The sequence below is a fragment of the Delphinus delphis genome, chromosome 16, assembly GCF_949987515.2.
Source record: "Delphinus delphis chromosome 16, mDelDel1.2, whole genome shotgun sequence".
In the NCBI taxonomy this organism is placed as follows: domain Eukaryota; kingdom Metazoa; phylum Chordata; class Mammalia; order Artiodactyla; family Delphinidae; genus Delphinus; species Delphinus delphis.
Genome location: NC_082698.1, coordinates 1472711 through 1492001, shown reverse-complemented (window position 1 = coordinate 1492001; position 19291 = coordinate 1472711).

Genomic DNA, 19291 nt, shown 5'->3' with positions numbered 1-19291 from the left:
AAAAGCAATTCGCATTGCTGCCTCTTTACCTCGTTTCTGCCGCCAAATATCCAGCCCTTGCCCTCCATCCGGGTGGCAGCTGCCCAGCACTTCAACTGCGCTGGAGCTCGCCTGCCTGCGTGCCTTCCGCAAACGCGTCGCTGTTTACGCTGGAGCCGGACGTCTCTTCTGGGGCAACTGTTACTGATCTTGTCACCACAAACTCTGCTTCGCTTTATCAGGTCTGTGCGTCAATAATATATTGTCTTTAAAAACTCAAACCTCCACATCAGGAAGCGGTCATCCGAAAGTCAGTCATTTAAATCACCTGATTCCATTCACATTCATGCCTCAGTCCTCGGGACCAACACTCTTATGTCGGAAACAAGGTCACCCCGCGAATTATGGACCTTCCCCCTCCGGCTCTCTGTCTGCTCTGCCGATGGCTTTCCTTCCAAAGAAACTGCCAACTCCTTTGAGCCCAAAGAAAGATAAAGCAAACGCACATGGACTTAGCCCTTCCATGCGCCAAGTGTTCGATGACCACTGAAAGCCACTGTGTCCTAGGGCCTGCGCTGGACACCCTGGCCAAGAACCTTCTCTCTCCCACCACCAGTCACGGTAAATATAAGAAGCAGTAAGAGAGACGTCCAAGGCCCAAGGCAAGGATCACAAAAGGCAGTGCTTGATACTGAAACCATCCTTTTTTTTAAGCCGTATTTGTTTTTTTCTAAGAAAAGTTTTGCAATGAACCAATGTTGCATCTGTTCAGAACGTGCAGGACGACTGCCTTCGGTTCCAGCCCCGCCGACCCCTCGGCCTACTGACCACTGACCGTGGGCACTGCCCCTGCAGAGGCCCAAGGCGAGGCTGGCCCTCCAGCCCTCCACGGTGGCCGTGAGGATCCCTTCCTTCTAACTGGCTGTGGCCCCCAATTCCTTGATCATTCTTGGAAATTCATCCTAGTCCAGGGATGAGGCTGATTTGATTTTGTTTTAGAGTCAGTTCCATTTAACATGCGCTTATCAGGTCGTTACTGTGTCTCTCCCACACTAATGTTTCTGGAAACGGCAGGGTCCAAGAATCAGGTCTCTCTAGAGAGGGGAGCAAGCAGAAGGTGCTGTGGGCCAAGAATGCCCCCCACAGGGTAATAATACTGAGGTGAGCGCCTACAAATAGCTCCTTCCTGCTTAATGCCCCCTGCAGCCGCGTCCCCACCCGGAGCCCAGCTTTGCCTGGGAGCTCTACACATGTAATGATCTGTACATATGTAATGAGCTCTGTGTATGTGTGTAATGAGCTATGCATATAGAAAGTGAATTGTGCATATGTGATAAGATTTGCATATATAATGAGTTGCGCCTATGTGATAAGGTTAGCATATGTAACGAGTGAGTTTTGCATATGCGATAAGGTTTGCATCTACAATGAGTGAGTTTTGCATATGCGATGAGGTTTGCATGTGTGATGAGTGGGCTGTGCGTATGTAATGAGCTCTGCATACGTAATGACATGTGCATACGTAACAAGTGGGTTGTGCATATGTGATAAGATTTGCATATGTAACAAGTGGGCTGTGCGTCTTTGATGAGCTCTGCATTTGTAAGCAGACTGCACAGCATACATAAATGAGCTCGAGCTCCACCCACACCCCTGCACTGAAGCCATCAGCAGGGTCTCAATCTACAATCTATTCGTATAAACATTTATTCGAGTCATACCACCTGACGCTAGAGGTGGCCTCCATACTGCAAATGTGAAGACCTCTGAAGCTGGTTTGTAACCTGTTTCAAGTTGTTTACTGCCTTCTAACACAGGGGGTCTATCAGACACACTTCAGTTCTCTAAGCTAAATGCAAATCAGCAACTCTTGCGCTGGTGAAAACGCACCGAAGGCCTGGAAAGCCAGCACCCGCTGCAGCTCTGCCCTGGTTTCCAAAGAACGCCCGCCCGGGGAGCCGTGCGTCTTTCTGTGGGCTGACCAGCGGGCTTGAAGAGATCCCGGGGCCTGGTCCAGACCTCTGCAAATTGGTTCATTTTCATGCTCAAAAAATAGAAAAGAGGTGCTTTAATATAAATGAAACTGCTGCTATAAAATCTACAAGGCACTAGTGTGAGTATCGCGACTGAAGTCGACTTCGCTTAGAGCAGCCTCAGAGCCTCGCTGGGTGCTGACGTGGTGTTGACCGAAGCAGAGCCTCGCTCCGGCCTCCTCTCCACAATCCACGGAGCTGACCGGGTGTCAGGCCGCCTCCAGCGCACTCCCTAAATCAGCAGGTCTGTACCCGCAAGCTGTGGGCCCGCCGCACACTCGTGCACACACGCGCACGCATACACATGCACACGCATAGAGACGTGTGCTCACGTACACACGTGTGTGCACGCGTACACGCACACGGACACGCACGCACGCACTTCCCGGACCCGCAGTGAACCTTCCTCCCCACAGGGAACCCGGGCAGGGGCCCGGTGCCCACAGCCAGACGCTGCTCTGGGGCCCGCAGCCTGGTCACCAGCAACAGATCAGATATGCAGGGGCCGATGGAGGGAGCAGGGAGGGCCTCCCTGGGCCGGGAGATGGAAACCTTCCCTCTGGAAGGGAGGGACACAGACACCCCCCCTCCCTCACCCCAACTCCCTAAGGTGGGGGGCCTGGGAAGACAAGATGATTCTTAGGCATCGCTTTTGCACCCATGAGCAACCGCACACCTACATGCCCACCCCCCATCCAGAAGCGGGGTGGGGACTTTACAAGCCAAACTTCAGACGTCAGAGGCCACGGCGTAGACCCCCCAGGCGCCCCTCAACCCTTGCAGCACTCAGTGCCTGGGACCTGGCAGCCTCGCCAGAGCCACCCACCCCCAGGTCCTCTCCAGGGACACGCAGGGCAGGACACAGCGCGGGGAGTGATGTCCCAGCCGTCAGCAGATGGGAAAGGGGGAACAGTCCGCAGCCCCTTGCCCTCCGTGGGCCTCTGGGGATGCCCACTGCCTCCCCACCCCCAGGCCATTGAGCTTGGGGCCCCGGCGATATCTGCTCACCTTACCAGCTCCTTTCCGTTCCATGTCACCCCCCCACACCTGGGGTTCCAGAGATCCCCCCGGCAACAAACACACAGCCTGCTCTGGGGTCTGCTTGTGGGGGGCCAGGCCATGACACCCCGGGACGGGCACCTGGCTGGAGAGAGCCAACCATGCCATTAACAGCTTGAGGGCTGTGGTGCCCATGGCCCAGCTTCTGCCTCTGAAGTGACTGCAGGGCTAGATGGTGGATAAACCACTGCGTCTGGCCCTTCAGCTCAGATTCCAAAAGCAAGATCCCTCAGAGACTGGGTGAACAGAGAGGGGCTAAATGCCCTTTGCCCCCAGAAAGAGGAATACTGCACGACGCCACTCACAGGAGGTATTTAAAATCGCCACATTCCAAAACCAACAACTGGGGTGGCGGCAGCCAGTGGGGGAGGGGAGGGGGGCACGGTAGAAAGTATCAGTGAAGGAAGACGGAGAGGCTCCGAGATCTGCGGTAGGACCTCGTGCTGCCCTGTGCACTCGAAAACAAGAGGGTAGATCTCGTGCCTCAGTATAATAAAATGCTTTGGGAAAGAATGAAATCGAGAAATATAAACTATAAAACTAGCCTTTTCAAAATGGGTAAAAAGGAAGGAAAGGGGCACATGCCACCTTCCAGCATACATAGTGGGGGCAGGGCATCTGCAGGTGGAGGGGGCAGGGGCACATGCCACCTTCCAGCATACATAGTGGGGGCAGGGCATCTGCAGGTGGAGGGGGCAGGGGCACATGCCACCTTCCAGCATGCATAGTGGGGGCAGGGCATCTACAGGTGGAGGGGGCAGGGCTGGAGCAGCATTCGCCCCCAGGGAACAGAAATGATAACAGGACGGTGGTCTCTGCAGCACGGAGTTCTGGCTGGGGAGTGAGCTGTCTGCTCCTGGGCATGGAGACGGGGTAAGAGCGAGGGCTTGGGAAAACGAGATGGTGGTGGTAAAAGCAGGAGGAGGGAGAGCACCCCCGGAGGGATGCCAGTGGGCCGGCCACGGGCCCTGGGCGGAATGTGGCCGGGACCCCAAGAGCGGAGTTGGCACCCTCCTCCAAGGACCTCGCGGCCCATCTTGCACACGGGTCAGGTCGGCTCCTGGGTGACGGATGGTGCGTGACTCGGGCCCCGTCCCGGGCAGCCCCTGTGCTCAGCAGTTCAAGCGAGCCTCAGCTGCGGCACCTTTCTAAGGACGATGCTGTTAGAAGAAGCCGTTCTCCATAGGAAGGCCTTATGGAGATTCCCGTTCTCTGATTTCCTTCAGGGCCGTCAGATCCAATATTTCAGAATTATCTTTTTGGTACGGTCATAGTTGTTTGGATTGTTCCATGACAATAATGCAAAAAACAAAAAGAAATTCATAACAGGACTTGCAGGAAACTAAAAATAACCAAGAACACATATACCAGCCTTGTCTGAGGCAGGGATAAGGGCTCCACTGATAATATTTCCTCTACATTTTATTTATTGATTTGTCTCAAAAACAAAGTCATAAACCTAGAAAATAACTGACATTATACCCTTAGAGAGGGAAGGAGAATTACAACCAGAACCAGGGACGTAATGGACACAGACCTGCACGTGTCTCTCCACGACTCCTGACCACACACCTGCCCAGGGGGCTGAGAGGGCAAGAGCTCACCTCCCTGGCTCTCAGGTTGCTCCGTTCCAGGTTGCACTTCTCTGCATCCGTGCCAGGTGAGTGGGGGGGGACAGACACAGGGCCCCCAGCCCTGACGCCCTCTGGTTCTGAGACCACTGCTCCAGCAACCAAACCCCTCCGCAAACAAGACCTGAGAGGGGCCTGGACGCGGTGGGGGGTGGGGGGGCAGGGGGGGCGAGGGGATCACCCAGGTCTTGGGACTTGTCAGCCTCTGTAATGCAGGAGCCAGTCCCTAATCATGAATCCCCCGATGTCTCCTGTCGGTCTTGTTTCTCTGGAGAACCCTGACTAAAACAGATACCAAGGAAGCAATGCCTACAGCAGTGCATCTTATCAAAGTCCTCAGAAAGTTGGCGCTCACGGAGAACACCTCCCTCTCCTGCTCACAGCCCCGGAACACGCAGACCTTCGCTGTCTGAGGACCTTTTGCCTGATTTCAGGATCCAGAGGAGGACAAGAAACCAGATGTAGCGATGGTCGGAGGACGATAGAGGAGGCCCCGGGACTTGCAGGTTAAAGTTTTCGACCGCGTGGTCTCAGCCTGGGCGTGGCCTCGATCTGGGCGTGGCCCCCTGCTCCTGCAGGCTGGCCCCTCGCAGTCACCCCTGGCTCTCCCCGGCCAGCACTCAGCAAATCGGTCACCTCCAAGTTGCTGGGTGAGGACTCCCAGCCGCCCGGCCCCACGTGTGCTCCACGTCGCCATTTGCTCCAACCTCACAAACCCTTGAGGAGGCAATCTGCATGCGAGCCCCTTTACAGAGGCAGCAGCTGAGCCCTGGAGGGGCTCATCCACGTCACACCCCAAGCACGTGTGAGCCACGTGCTCCCCAGCCTTCCTGCCTCCTCTGCTGGGACATCTCCCAGGGCTCTCGGCTTCACTGCAGAAGCTGGGCTGGACCAGCTTCCAGAAATGTCACTCTCTGATCACACTCTGAGCTGCTGCTTCTTCAGTGGCACCTTATGGCCCATTGAATTAAGCCAAAATCATCCCCAAGATCACATAGAAAATCGAGAACCCAAGTCATCGGCTTCCACTGGTTCCTATTCAAAACAAATATTGGAATAAACAACTCTACGACTTAATATTTACCAATGACTTATCTTGTTCAATCCTCACACCAGTCCATGAGGCAGACACTGTTATTATCCCCATTTAACAGTTGAAAAAACGAGACGCAAAAGTAACCCGCCTGAAGTTACCCAGCTAACAAGTGTCAGAACCAGCTCTCCACACGGTGGGTGTGACTACAGGGTACATCGTCCTAATTCCCAAACGGTTGATGGGAAGGTTAGTGAGTATGGGAAAAGCCAGGGAGCACCCCGGTCCCTGTGTGACCCACAGAGACAGAGAGCGGCTGTCTCTGCTCCGCACACCAGGCAGGAGCCCGGCCACAGGGCACACCCGCCACATGGCACCTTGCCCTCCCACCCTGCCACGTTCACAGCCCACGGCTCTGCCCTCACTTTTCATGTTGAGTGTGTACTTCCCAGAGGGCACCACCGTTTAGCCCCTTTCCCCTTCCCCTAAGGTCTCACATTTAAGGATAAGTTCTGGGCAAGAGGCACCTTGTTAAGAGGGAATCGTGTGGCTCTAAGGACAGCCTGACCTTAGCGTCCAGCACGTGATGCGGCTGGAACCAGGCCGTGCCCCGCACCAGGCCTGCTCTACCCACCAGAGGGCTTCTGTGCTTATGTTGCTAATTCACTCACAAAACCTTTATCAAGCTCTTCCTGCCACGTAGTCCCAGGTGGGAACTCATGGGTACGAACGTGTACTTGACAAGGAAACATGAATCTACAGGTGGCTGTAAATGTGGTTTTTAAGGCCAGTGACTCAGTGCTTTAAGGACAGCACTGAGTGTGCTTTTTCAAAAGAATAGGGTTTTTTTTCCAACAGAAACTATGCAGACTTGCATTAAGTCTGAACGTCTTAGATAACTGATCACCAAGGAACTGGGTACCTGTAAGGTGAGTTTCTAGCCTGCAGCCAATTGCTCTGCTCTGAGGGTCTTGGTAGTCCCGAGCTGAGCCCCCGCCTGCAGGGAACTTGGTCATTCGGGAACAGCAACGCATCCCATGCCGTCCTGGGGATCAGGGCTCTGCCTTGTCCTGGGCCTTGCCCAGCAGCTGTGCCAATTCAGTGCAAAAGAAAAGTCAGCCAAGCCCATAGTTGACGAGTAACATCCACCAGTGGCATCGTACCTATCACAGTTCACAGGCATCATTCTTTTTTCTCAAATCTATTCACCACTCAGAAGACCAAATCGGCCATTAAATGTGCTGCCACCATGGGTCGCATGTTCCAAAACGTGGAGTTTACGCCGTGGACCACTGCTGGCGAAATCAGTAAACACACTCTTCCCAGTGTTCTAGAAGAAAATAGTAAAATGGGTGAATTTATTCAATGTTAATCCTTCAGGTAACAAGTATAATCTAATGGATTATATAGGTCATGGGTACTTTGAAGAATCCAATAAAATTTAGGAGTTTCTCTCCAAGGAAACGTACACACATGCACCTTCAAAAACTTTCTCATGCAGCTTAGAAGGAGTGTCATGCAGAATGAAAAATACTTGTTTTAAGGAAAATATCTAGAAATTGACCTTATCAGATGACTGCAAATCAAAAGATCCCGATAGCAGTGAAAAAAGAACTAGTGGCTATGATCCCCTGTGAGTTTTCTAAGTCACACCAAATGCATCTTTGTTCTATTTTGTTGTTAATAGATAAAGGTATATATAGGAGATGTAGATATAGATATATACAGAGAGAGAATAAACCCATAAGTATTTGTATGTTATGTGTATTTATTCCTATAAAATGTATATTTTATATAATTATTGATCACAACAATAAATTTAATCCCATGTAATAGTTATCACATAGTGGGCTGGCCACTGGGCCAGGTGTGGGATGCTCAGAGAATTAAGATCCAGTTTCTGCCCACAAGAGACGCACAGCCTGGCAAGGAAAATGGATGTATCTGTAATGACTGTAATCTGATACTATGAGTGTTATGCAAAAAGCACTGCGGGAGCAGAGGACAGAACCATTTTTTCTATCTGGTTTGAGGAGGTAGGAATGAGGGAAAGGTAGAGAGAAAAGTTTCCACCAAAGCTGGGGAAAGAGGAGGCGGGGACCCAGTCTTGGTGAGAGGCCATTGTTCTGAGCAGAGGGGCTGCACCAGGGAAAGCTCAGGGGCACCGATGCCCAGCTGTAAAGACCAAATAGTGTCCCCTTGGGTGTGGACTGGGTCCTCGGTCACTTATCTAACCACCTGGTATCATTAGACCCTTAGGATCATTCCACTTTTTTATTTTTAAAATGCTGTGATTAATATCATTTCTTACAATTTTCCCCAAATTCTTCGTGAGGAGATGATTCATAGAGTATAAGTGTAAGAATTCCTTGCTCTAAGACCATTCACAAGCATAACTGCAATCTTATCGGCCATTGAGTTGTTCACAGCCCAGAATTGAAGTCCCATAAAATGACACTGGGCGGTTCTAGAAGAAAGAAAAGTCCCTTGAAATAGCTCGAACGTATTCGGATCAGGATAATTTTCACAATGAAATAAAATTTAATTTTTCATTCATATGATAAAAGATTGTATCAGATTTCTTGGAAAATCAGAGAGAAGTTAATAACAAATACCATAATTAGCTGCAAAGACCGAACCATGATTAAATTATCAGGAGGCAGTTCCTACTCAAACTGTTTCTTTAATTAGCTAAAGCTGGCGGTATATATGAATATTTCCAAAGGTATTTGCATACACTCACAACAGGCTAGCCAGACATTAGCTGAAATATAATTTTTCTAATATTATATTAGAAAAACTTTTACGATTAAATTATATCATGTTTCTTCTATGATTATTAGGGTAGACACTCTTGATTTATTACCATAAATTCTCTAATTTAGAAGCTGAAAAAGGAGAAGCTTCTCCTTTTCCTTGATGATTTTTCCAATTCCATTTACAAATAGAGGGAGGCTCTCTTGACTGCCAAGATCTGCTCCGTAGAATGTGACGGACAGTCCTCGTGCCCGAGCTGCTCACACGCGGTCGGAGGAAAGTCCGCGCAGACGTGCGGCCGGCAGAGCCGCTCCTCAGAGCCGTCTGGGCAGGAGCAGGACGGCCGCGGGCACCTTGGCGCCGGGTCCCCACCTGAGGAAGAGGGCCCGCCCACAGGGATGAAGCCACAGTGAACCCGAGCCCTCCCGGCAGCTGCGCGGAATGCTCGGAGCAGAGGGCACCCTCGAATTCGGACAACCCCCAGTCTCAGGAAGGGCTCGCCGGCTCCCCACGCACGGCCCGGCGCCACCGCCAGAGGGCGCCACCGAGCAGGCAGGGCTCGGCGCCCGCGCGCCGTGGGGAGCTGGGGGGTGGACACTGCCCTCGCGGCCTCCTCCTGCCCCCGCTCCCGCCTGGCCCCTCCGAGCAGACCCAGCACAAGCCAGCGGCCCACGGGTGTGGCCCCCCAGAGGCCGGCATCCAGGCCCGAAAGGGGAGCGACCAGCGAGGCCCACGGAGGCACTGGACGCGCAGTGACTGCGTCTCGGCGTGGAGACCGGGGGCCCCACCTGGGGACACCCACGCGCAGGGACCCAAGGCCAGGTGCTCCCTCCAGCGGCACCGGCCACCTGCTCCCGGGAGGACTTTCTCCTTTGGGTGGGGGAGGCGGGGGGAGGGGGACAGCAGGAAGACGTCGGGGCGTGCCGGGAGCTGCGTCCACCCCCAGAGGCCGGCGCTCGGCTGGGTCCTTAGCTCCAGGCCAGCTCCAGCCGGATGCTGGGTTCAGTTCTGTGAGTTTACCTGGTGGACCCCTGGGACCAGCTGTGGCGGGAAGAGGAAAGCAGGGATGAAGCTCATCTTGTTGGTCCCCCAGAAGCGTAAGGAGGAAACACTTTTACTGTAGCTTCTCATCCGATGGTTGCCTTCAAATGGCATTTGGATGACCTGTGTCAGCCAGCAGCCCCTGACTCAGGCAGGGGTGGCTGCCGGGCCAGGGCGCCGCTGGGACCCCCACCAGGCGAAGCCTGCACCAGGAGGCAGGAAGGGACACCATCTCCGGAGGTGCTCCCTGCCCAGGACGACGAGGAGGCTTGGTCTCTAAAGCTCGTCCCCCTCCCACCTCCTCTTCCCGACAGACCACAGGGGAACGTCGCGGCCTTAACTCCTCGCTGGAGAGGAACGATTGCTGTGGCCTTTGCCAACACGTCGCGAAGCTTGCAGACGCTCAGCGCCCTGTGGGGGCCCCGGGCTGAGGCTCAGGTTTGCGTCCGGCTCAGCCTGACCGTCCGGCACATCCTTTTCCTGTAGGAGGACGTGTCTGAGCCCGGGGCCCTGTGGAGTGGAGGCACTGCTGCCCACGGGATGTAGGGGCCGGCGGGCCTGCAGCGCCACCCAGAGTCCCCTGGCCCACAGGGTGCTGCAGAGCCCCTTCGAGGCACGCACATCCACAGCAGAAAGTCTGCTGGCTCAGAACAAAAAGGTGTCCCTGAAAAGACACTTTTCCCCTCTCCAAAGACTGAAAAAAATATTTTAGGAATTAAAATGCAGTAAATTCAAATTAAAGTCTATCCAAATCATGATACTAAAAAGGAAATGTAATATTCATACTCAACTTGTCATCTTAATTAATTTGTCTGTATTATTTCAGAAGTTCTAAAAAAGCAGGGTTGTCATCAAGAGCAAACAGCAGTATAAATAAAGCAATTCAATTAATTCACTATCCGTCTAAGCAGATTCATGGAAGGAAAACCTTTCCACTAGGAGGAAACGTGGGCTAGACAAAACGCCCCCAGAGAAAGATGTTTGAGAACAATTGCTTTATAATGTGTGACTTTTTTAAGTTATATACGATATTATCCAAGCTGAAATTTCAGCATGCTTTTTCCTCTGGGATGTTTTATCAATAAATTTTATTTTTTAAGAGGAGTTTTCACAGCAAAATTGAGTGGAAGGTACTGAAGTTTCCTATATACCCCCTACCCCTCCACACACGTGCACAGCCTCCTTCACTATCAGAACCCCCCACCAGAATGGTCATTTGTTTCAATTAATGTGTCTACATGACACGTCATAATCACCCAAAATCCACAGTATACATTGGGCTTCACTCCTGGTGTTGTACATTCCGTGGGTTTGGACAAACGTATAAAGACACGTCTCCATCAGTAGAGTACAGAATCCTACGGGGTATTATCACTGCCCTGAAAATCCTCTGTGCTGCACCTGTTCATCTCCCCCCAAAACCCTGGCAACCACTGATCATCTTACCGTCTCCATAGTTTTGCCTTTTCCAGAATGTCATAGAGTTGGAATCGTACCTACGCAGTCTTTTCAGGCTGGCTTCTTTCATTTAGCAATATGAGTTTATGGTTCCTCCATGCCTCTTCATGGTCTGGTAGCTCATTTCTTTGTAACATTGAATAATATTCCATTGTCCGGAGGCATCACAGTTTATTCATCTGTTCACCTACTCAAAGACATCTTGGTTGCTTCCAAGTCTGGGCAGTTATGAATAAAGCTGCTATAAACATCTGTGTGCAGGTTTTTGCATGAAAGTAGGGTTTTAATTCATTTGGGTAAAATACCAGGGAATGTGACCGATGGATCACAGTATTGTAAGAAACCACTGAACTGTCTTGCAAAATGGCTCTAGCGTTTCGAACTCTCAGAAGCAAAAGCTGAGAGTTCCTGTTGCTCCGCATCATCACAGCATGTGCTGTCGTCAGTGTTTTGGATTTTGCCATTCTGATGTGTACGTAGTGGTATCACATTGGTATTTTAATTTGCAATGCTGTATCACAGATGATGTTGAGAATCTTTCCATATGCTTACTTGCCATCCATATAAGTTATCTGATGAGGTGTCTGTTCAAATCTTTTGGCCAATTTTAAATCATGTTGTTCGTTTTCTTATTGTTGGGTTTTAAGAGCTCTTTGTATATCTTGGATAACAGTCCTTTATCAGATGTGTTTTTGGCAAATGTTTTTCCAAATCTGTGGCTTCTCATTCTCTTCACACTGTCTTTCACAGAGCATAAGTCTTTAATTTTGATTAAGTTAAGCTTATCGATTATTTCTTTCATGGTGTCTGTCTTTGGTGTTGTGTCTAAAGAGTCATTGCCATGTCCTAGCTTACTTAGGTTTTCTCTTATGTTATCTTCTAGGAGTTTTATAGTTTTGCATTTTATATTTAGATCTGTGATCCATTTTGAGTTAATTTTTGTGATAGGTGTAAGGTCTGTGTCTAGCATTTTTGAAAAGACTATCTTTGCTCCATTGTGTTGCCTTTGCTCCTTTGTCAAAAATCAATTGACTATATTTATGTGGGTGTATTTCTGGCCTCTCTATTCTCTTCCATTGATTTGTCAGTACGGCACTGTCTTTATTTCTGTAGCTGTGTAGTAAGTCTTGAAGTTGAATAGTGTCAGCCCTCCAACTTTGTCCTTCTTCGATATTGTGTTGGCTATTCTGAGTTTTGTGCCTTTCCATATAAACTTTAGAATCAGTTTGTCAACATCTACAAAATAACTTGCTGGGACTTTGCAAAACTGGGAGCCGATACAAGTTCTACAAAGTTAGAAATTAAACGACTGTTCTTTTTCTGAGACATATGTTAAGCGAGTAGCTCATTAATCTTCTTTCTGCTCTAAGCCTGTAACAACCTGGCTACTAAATCTTTAAGTCACTGAATCATTATTCTTTTATAATCCCCAGCGCAGGGGCTCGGAGGGAAGTTCATCTTTCTTAAAGCATTCCAAGAGAAGCCGGTTCAGACGGGGCGGAGCGGGTTACAGCCGGATAAGTTGTCTCTGATGGCTGTCAGGGAGACAGGCGCATCGCAGGGGCTGTGGGCCGAGGCCAGAGCAGAACCGCAGACCAGCAGCACCTGACCTGGTGAACAGAGATGGGGCAGGAGAACAACGCACAAGGGAGGGAGGTAGAATCTTTACACGCTCAGTGGGGCTTACGCAGAAACTCCCACAGAAGAAAGCAAAAGCCCCCCTCAATCAAAGCTTTTAGAGAGAAAACTGGTTTCTCTACTCCAGGGGTTAAACTCTGGCCCCAGGGCCAAAGCCGGGCCCTCCTGTTACTCTGTCTGTCTTTCCCGAAAGTGTCCCAGCGCATTTTCACATCAGAACCCCTGCCTCACAGCTCTCAGGCGCGGCTTCCTCTGACACCAGACAAAGGACCCTCCTCTGTTCCCCTGTTCCCTGGGGATCTCTTAGAGGGGCCTGCTGCTTGTTGCTCGCAGATACCCTGCCTGCAGATACCCTCTCCGTGCCCCTTCCCACTCCCTGCCTGCTGCCGGACAGCGCACGCTTCATCTCTGTGCCCAGGGGTCCTGCAGAGGGTCCCAGCATGGTTTTTCCTACCTGCATAGACAGTCAGCTGACATGTCAATGTTCACAATATCACTTACCAGTTTCCTAGTATTGAACGTTGAAGTGGCTTCTACTTTTTCATTATTATAAGTATTTTAATTACTATCCTATGCAAAAATTACGTCTAATAATTTCTCCAGGATCAACCTCTGGATTTGAACCCACTGGATGGGGAGGTTTGCCCTTTGTAAAGCTCTTGCCGCTGACAGCCCTCAGAGGCTCGGACCCCAAGCCTGCCTGCCCCCGTCGCACCCACCCTGGGCTGCATTCATTGCCATTATCACCGTTAATGATAAACAGGTGAAACGTGGTATCGCTTTATTTTCATTTCCTTCGCTTGGCTGCTAACGAAGTCAACATTTTCTCAGGAATGTGGATTTGGGTTTCTTTAACTTGGGCTCTTAGTAGCTGGGGGAAGTTGAACCCACCGACCAAGACCACGTGGTTTGTCTTCCGTTTATCTGTCCCTCCATCATCCACACCCCTCCCTTATCTCAGCCCCCTCAGCTCCGACAATTAGTAAACACAACCGTTACCAAGGCTACCGGGTAGGGGATGCTCCCAAACCATCCTGTCAGGCACAGGCAAATGCCAGGGGGCGACCTGGGGATGCTCCCCACCCCCCACCCCCGCACCGTGCCCTAGATTTCTTGCTGTTGTTGCTATCTTGTTATTAACGAAGGGCAACCTCCTGGAAAATCGTGCTGTCTAACCCACTTAACATTTAATAAGGTGAGAATACCAGGTACCTGTGAGATGCAACTAGGATTCCCAGGGTGTTCATTCCTGAGGTAATGAATCCCCAGATTCTTAGATTTATTTTATTTTATTTATTTATTTTCGGCTGCATTGGGTCTTCATTGCTGCGCGCGGGCTTTCTCTAGTTGCAGCGAGCAGAGGCTACTCTTCTTTGTGGTGCGCCAGCTGCTCATTGCGGTAGCTTCTCTTTGCTCTTCTCATTGCAGAGCACAGGCTCTAGGCGCGCGGGCTTCAGTAGTTGTGGCACGCGGGCTTCAGTAGTTGTGGCACACGGGCTTCAGTAGTTGTGGCTCGCGGGCTCTAGAGTGTCAGGCTCAGTAGTTGTGGTACGTGGGCTTAGTTGCTCCACGGCATGTCGGATCTTCCCGGACCAGGGCTCGAACCCATGTCCCCTGCATTGGCAGGGGGATTCTTAACCACTGCGCCACCAGGGAAGCCCATGAATCCCCAGGTTCTGACTTTGCCTCTACATCCCAGGACACAGAAAGCCAAGGACAGAGGCTATTGATAGAGACTTGAGTATCTCAGAGAGAGATGAAAGTCGATACAATTGCTCTGCAATCTTTATTTATATTCTCGGAACCAGCTTCAAGTGGAAATACAGATAATGAGAAGACACTGATTAAATTGTCCATATGAATATTCATCAAATCACCTGGATGTTCGGGTAATTTTATTCTTTCTCCCACTGCTGTCTCTGAATAACAAAGCTTCCTACCTTCTCCAAGGAAGGGAGTTCAGAGCTGATTAGAAAACAAAGGGGAAAACTGAGTTTGAAATTCTGGTGGAAAAAAACCAGTCTTTAGTAAACAATGTCATCAGTTTCAGGGTCTAAACTGATCTTTTAAGTTCCACCTTCAAAATCTAACCTGATCGGGCTTCCCTGGTGGAGCAGTGGTTGAGAGTCCGCCTGCCGATGCAGGGGATGCGGGTTCGTGCCCCCAGTCCCGGGAGGATCCCACATGCCACGGAGCGGCTGGGCCCGTGAGCCACGGCCGCTGAGCCTGCGCATCCGGAGCCTGTGCTCCGCAACGGGAGAGGCCACAGCAGTGAGAGGCCCGCATACCACAAAAAAAAGAAAAAGAAAAAATCTAACCTGATCTATTGTATCTTCGTACAATAAATATGAGAAATAAGAGTTACAGTCAGTATCGAAGATTCTGCATCCTTGGGGTCAATCGTTGAGGATCAAAAATATTCAGAAAAAAATTCCAGAAAGCTCCAAAAAGCAAAACTTGAATTTGCCACCCAATGCCAGCTACTCACATAACATTTCCATTGTATTTACAATTATTTACATAGAATTTACATTGTATTAGGTATTAAAGTAACCCAGAGATGATTTAAAGTGTACGAAGGATGTGCGCAGGTTATATGCAAATACTTCGCCACTTTCTCTAAGGGATTTTGGTGCCCTTGTGGGTCCTGGAACCAACCCCCCATGCATACGGAGGGATGACTGTATATCATATGAATGGACGTATATTTCATGAGCGTGCTGAGAATGTTATATTTTAAAGGATTGTCATATTACACTATAGTGCTAGAGTTTCCTTGATAAATGTTAAACCAGTGTCCATGTTTGACCGAACATCTAAAGGGGGAAAACTGACATTTTTTTAGCTGAATATCTGATGCGCCTGGACTTCGGTGGAACTTCCATGTCCAAGCTGACGTCCGATCTAACCCTCACCTCCGCTTTGGGGGCCTCTCCTCAGTCACTGGGGAGGGTGGGGCAGTCGCCAGGTGCACTTTGGACTCTCATTCCCTCCTGTGAATTTGTGTTCAAAACAGCGCCCCCAAATCCCCCTTCTCCCTGTTCTCTGGACTCACCTGGAGTTGGCCACAGTTTGCTTGCCCTGAATTGCGGTTCCTCAGCAATTCCCCAATCAACTTGATTTTGCTGGCTGAATCACGTACCTTTTTCTTTTAAAAGGTTGACAGGGGTCTTCCCTGGTGGCGCAGTGGTTAAGAGTCCGCCTGCCGAGGCAGGGGACACGGGTTCGTGCCCCGGTCCGGGAAGATCCCACATGCCGCAGAGCGTCTGGGCCCATGAGCCATGGCCGCTGAGCCTGCGCGTCCGGAGCCTGTGCTCCACAACGGGAGAGGCCACGACAGTAAGAGACCCGCGTACCGCAAAAAAAAAAAAAAAAAAAGGTTGACAGGGGTAAAGACGAAAAGAGCCCAGGTGAGGCCGGCCCATCAACAGGTGCGTCGCTGTGCGTGTTCACCGGGCCTGCGCCATCCTGGAGGGCGCAGAGCAACAGACCCCATGGTGACGTCATCACGGGGCTCGGAACGGGGTCCTGAGTCAAGGGCCCCGTGAGTTAGAAGGGAGCCGGTGACGTGGGAACTTGGCCAGCACACCTGGTCTGCACTCGGGGGCCAAGGAGCTCTGCAGGTGAGCAGCCCTGGATAAAACAGTCCTGACCAGGTTGCCCCATGTGGTGCCATTAGGCTGATGCCCGTGTGGGTCTGCTTAGCTGGCTTCCTCCTCAACAGTCAGAGGCAGGGCTGGGGGCAGGTGGCTTCCCAGGGGGCTGACGGTAAAAAGTAGCAGGATTGTCAGAAGGAGGGAGATCAGCCAGAGGTCCTGTTATCCAGTCAATGCTGTGGCCAATGGCCAATTCCGAGGGGCTCTCGGGAATGTGCCGAATTCTGCCAGATGTCGCCCGGGCGTTGGCCAGCTGGGCACTGGCCACCCACTGGGCACAAGGCCACGCGAGCTCGCCACCCCTCCAGGCTGTGCCGTGTGCTCAGCCAACCAAGACACTCGGGACTGAAGCAAAGGGAAGGGCCGGTCGTCACAGTAAGTCCCGCGTGAGGCAGGACAGACAGACCCGACAGGTCAAACGCCCTCACTCAGAGGGGACACTCGGCCAGTTATCACAGGGGTCCCGGTGACAGTGTGAACCCTGCCTGCAGAGAGGGAGGGTGAGGTCGGAGGGTGGTACAGCCAGTCGTGTGAACACATAACCCAGGCTCACGCCGTAATTTTCACATCTATATTTGTTTTTTATATCAGACTATCATGTCTATGCAGTAGTAATTATCCATCTTAATTACATCCAACTTTTAAGACCCATAGAAGCAATACATTTAATTTATTAAAATTTTGGATGAAAGGGTTGCCTTGAGTTAAATTTCCAAACAGAAAAGGCGACCTCCTGTCCTCGACACCATGAGCGGGGCCCCTGGCGTGGCACCATCCGTACCCCACCCCACCCCGGTTTCTGTATGCTGGTCCAGCTGCCCGGCTGCCCCCTGAATCCCCGCTCTGCCCACACACGTGCCAGGTGGCCAGTGCCCGAGCTGACACCGCAGCAGCCCTCAGCCAATGGCGACGCAGTGGGGCAGGGAGTCCCCAGCCCCTCACTCCTGGGGAGGGTTTGGCTCTGAGGTGCACAGTCCATGGTGACTCAGAATCCCCTTCCCTGCTGGGCCCCAGGTGTCCACACAGCTGACTGCCCGTCATGGACCCTTGTCCCCACTCCTCCCTGCTCACTTCCCCGCCCCGCTCCTGTTTCCTGGTGTCAGCTCCCATCCCTGCGGCAGAATCTGCCGCTATTTATTCCAGTAATGTGCAGCCGTGACCTGCTGCGTCGTCCACTCAGCCTGTGTTTGGAAGCGGAAGAGCCCTTCCATGCAGCGGCAAGATGGGGACTTTTTTTAAAGTGACCTTGAAACAGAAAATGATGAAGAAGGAACAAATTGCTCTCAGCACTTCCCGCTCCAGAGGATGCCACCTCCACCCCCGTCAGGTGAGATGACAAAGCACGGCGGCCGCCCCCAGAAAGCCATGACGGAGGACAATGGTTAGAACAGGGGCATGAGGGGGTTCCTGGTGTCCTGCCTGTGGAATCAATTCACAGAAAGGGCCCAGGAGTCCTGATGGCAGACTGGCTGGGGTGCCTCCGTGACGGTGTCCACTGAGGTCATGGGTGTGGCGGGTCCCCAGGGAGAAGGGGAGCCACACTAGCCGGGAGACGGGCAGAGGCCCCAGAAGGCGGGAGCGGTCGCTAACCAGTGCCCGAAAGCAGGGTCCTTGGACCCCTCTCTGCTCCCCACAGCACGCCATGCGGCCTATGCCAGTCCTGAACCCCCCTTTCTCATCAAAAAATGGGGATGGTAATATTTCCCCAGGTTGGTGCAATCAGTGGGATAGTGGGGACCCAGCACGGCAGCTAGAGAGTGGCCAGCACGGGATGGGTACCAAATGAGGCAGATGGGGTTCACCCCAGCAGACTAAGACGGTGTCCGGGGGCAGGACAGTGTTGGGGAGCCCCTGGGAAGGGAGGGAAGAACGGGGTTCGCAGAGGGGGCTGGAGCTGAGACGCAGAGCCCCCGGGAGCTCTGGAGCCGCAGCGGCGGTGAGAGTCACCCCGAGCTGGGCCGCGCTGGCCAGGGCCCACACCCGTGCACACCTGGAAAGGACGTGACCTTGGAGGTCCCTGCAGCCCCGCCCTTCCGGCTGGCCACCTCTGGGCCCCCCACCCTGTTGTCTGTGGGAACACCCGGGCTCCACGCAGCCGGGGGAGAGCGGGGAGGGGAGCTAAAGACCACATTGGACCAAACACTCCCCCAGGCATTCTCCATCCCTGAAAATGGAGCAGAAAAGGTGGAGCACCTTGGAGCCAGGTAGGGGCCCCTGGGAGTGAAATAAGCTTTTTTTGGGTGAGAAGCATTCTGGAAACACATCAGAGGCATCTCTCTGGGCCACAGGCTGGCCAAGATGGACGAGGATGATCGATAAGATGGATGGATGGTGTGATTCGGAGTGAACGCAGAAGACAGACGGCTGGCCCGGCGCCTCAGTGACAGCCGGGCACTCTCGGAGAGCGACGGCTAGAGGTTCGGCTCCAATGCTCCAGAGACTGCGGCCCCTGGAGGTCGCCTGTGGGTCCCCACAGAAGTGCTCCTGGTGCCTGGAGTTGGCTGGGGTCTCGCCCTCTCTCTGCCTTGTTTCATCGTAGAGGCATCTTCACAGAGAGTGGCTCCTGCAGGACGCAGCCAACGAGCATTGCACCCATCGGCCGACGACGGGCGCTCCTCTCCTCCAGGTGGGGGCCCACCTCCGCTCCAAGGAGAGCCTTCCCACAAGGGCCATGTCCTGGGTGTGCGAGAGGGGCTGCAGGCAGGCTGGTCAGAGGTGCGGGGAGGCGGGCAGGGGTCCTCAGGGTGCGGCCTGCTGGGCTGCAGTAAGTGCGGACTCCCAAATCCCCGGGGCTCATTAAAATGGAAGCAAAGAGAGCGCACGTTCGTGCATGTGCGTGTGCGCGCATGTGTGGGACCTAGGGGGTCGACAGTGGGCGGGAGAGAGGAGGCCCAGCTCAGGCAGAGGCAGACAGCCCCTCCCCCCCACCTTTCCTTCCACTCGGCCCGGGTGGGTAAGATGCTGTCCACCCTGGAGAGGGCCATCTTCGCTACTGGTCACCGAACC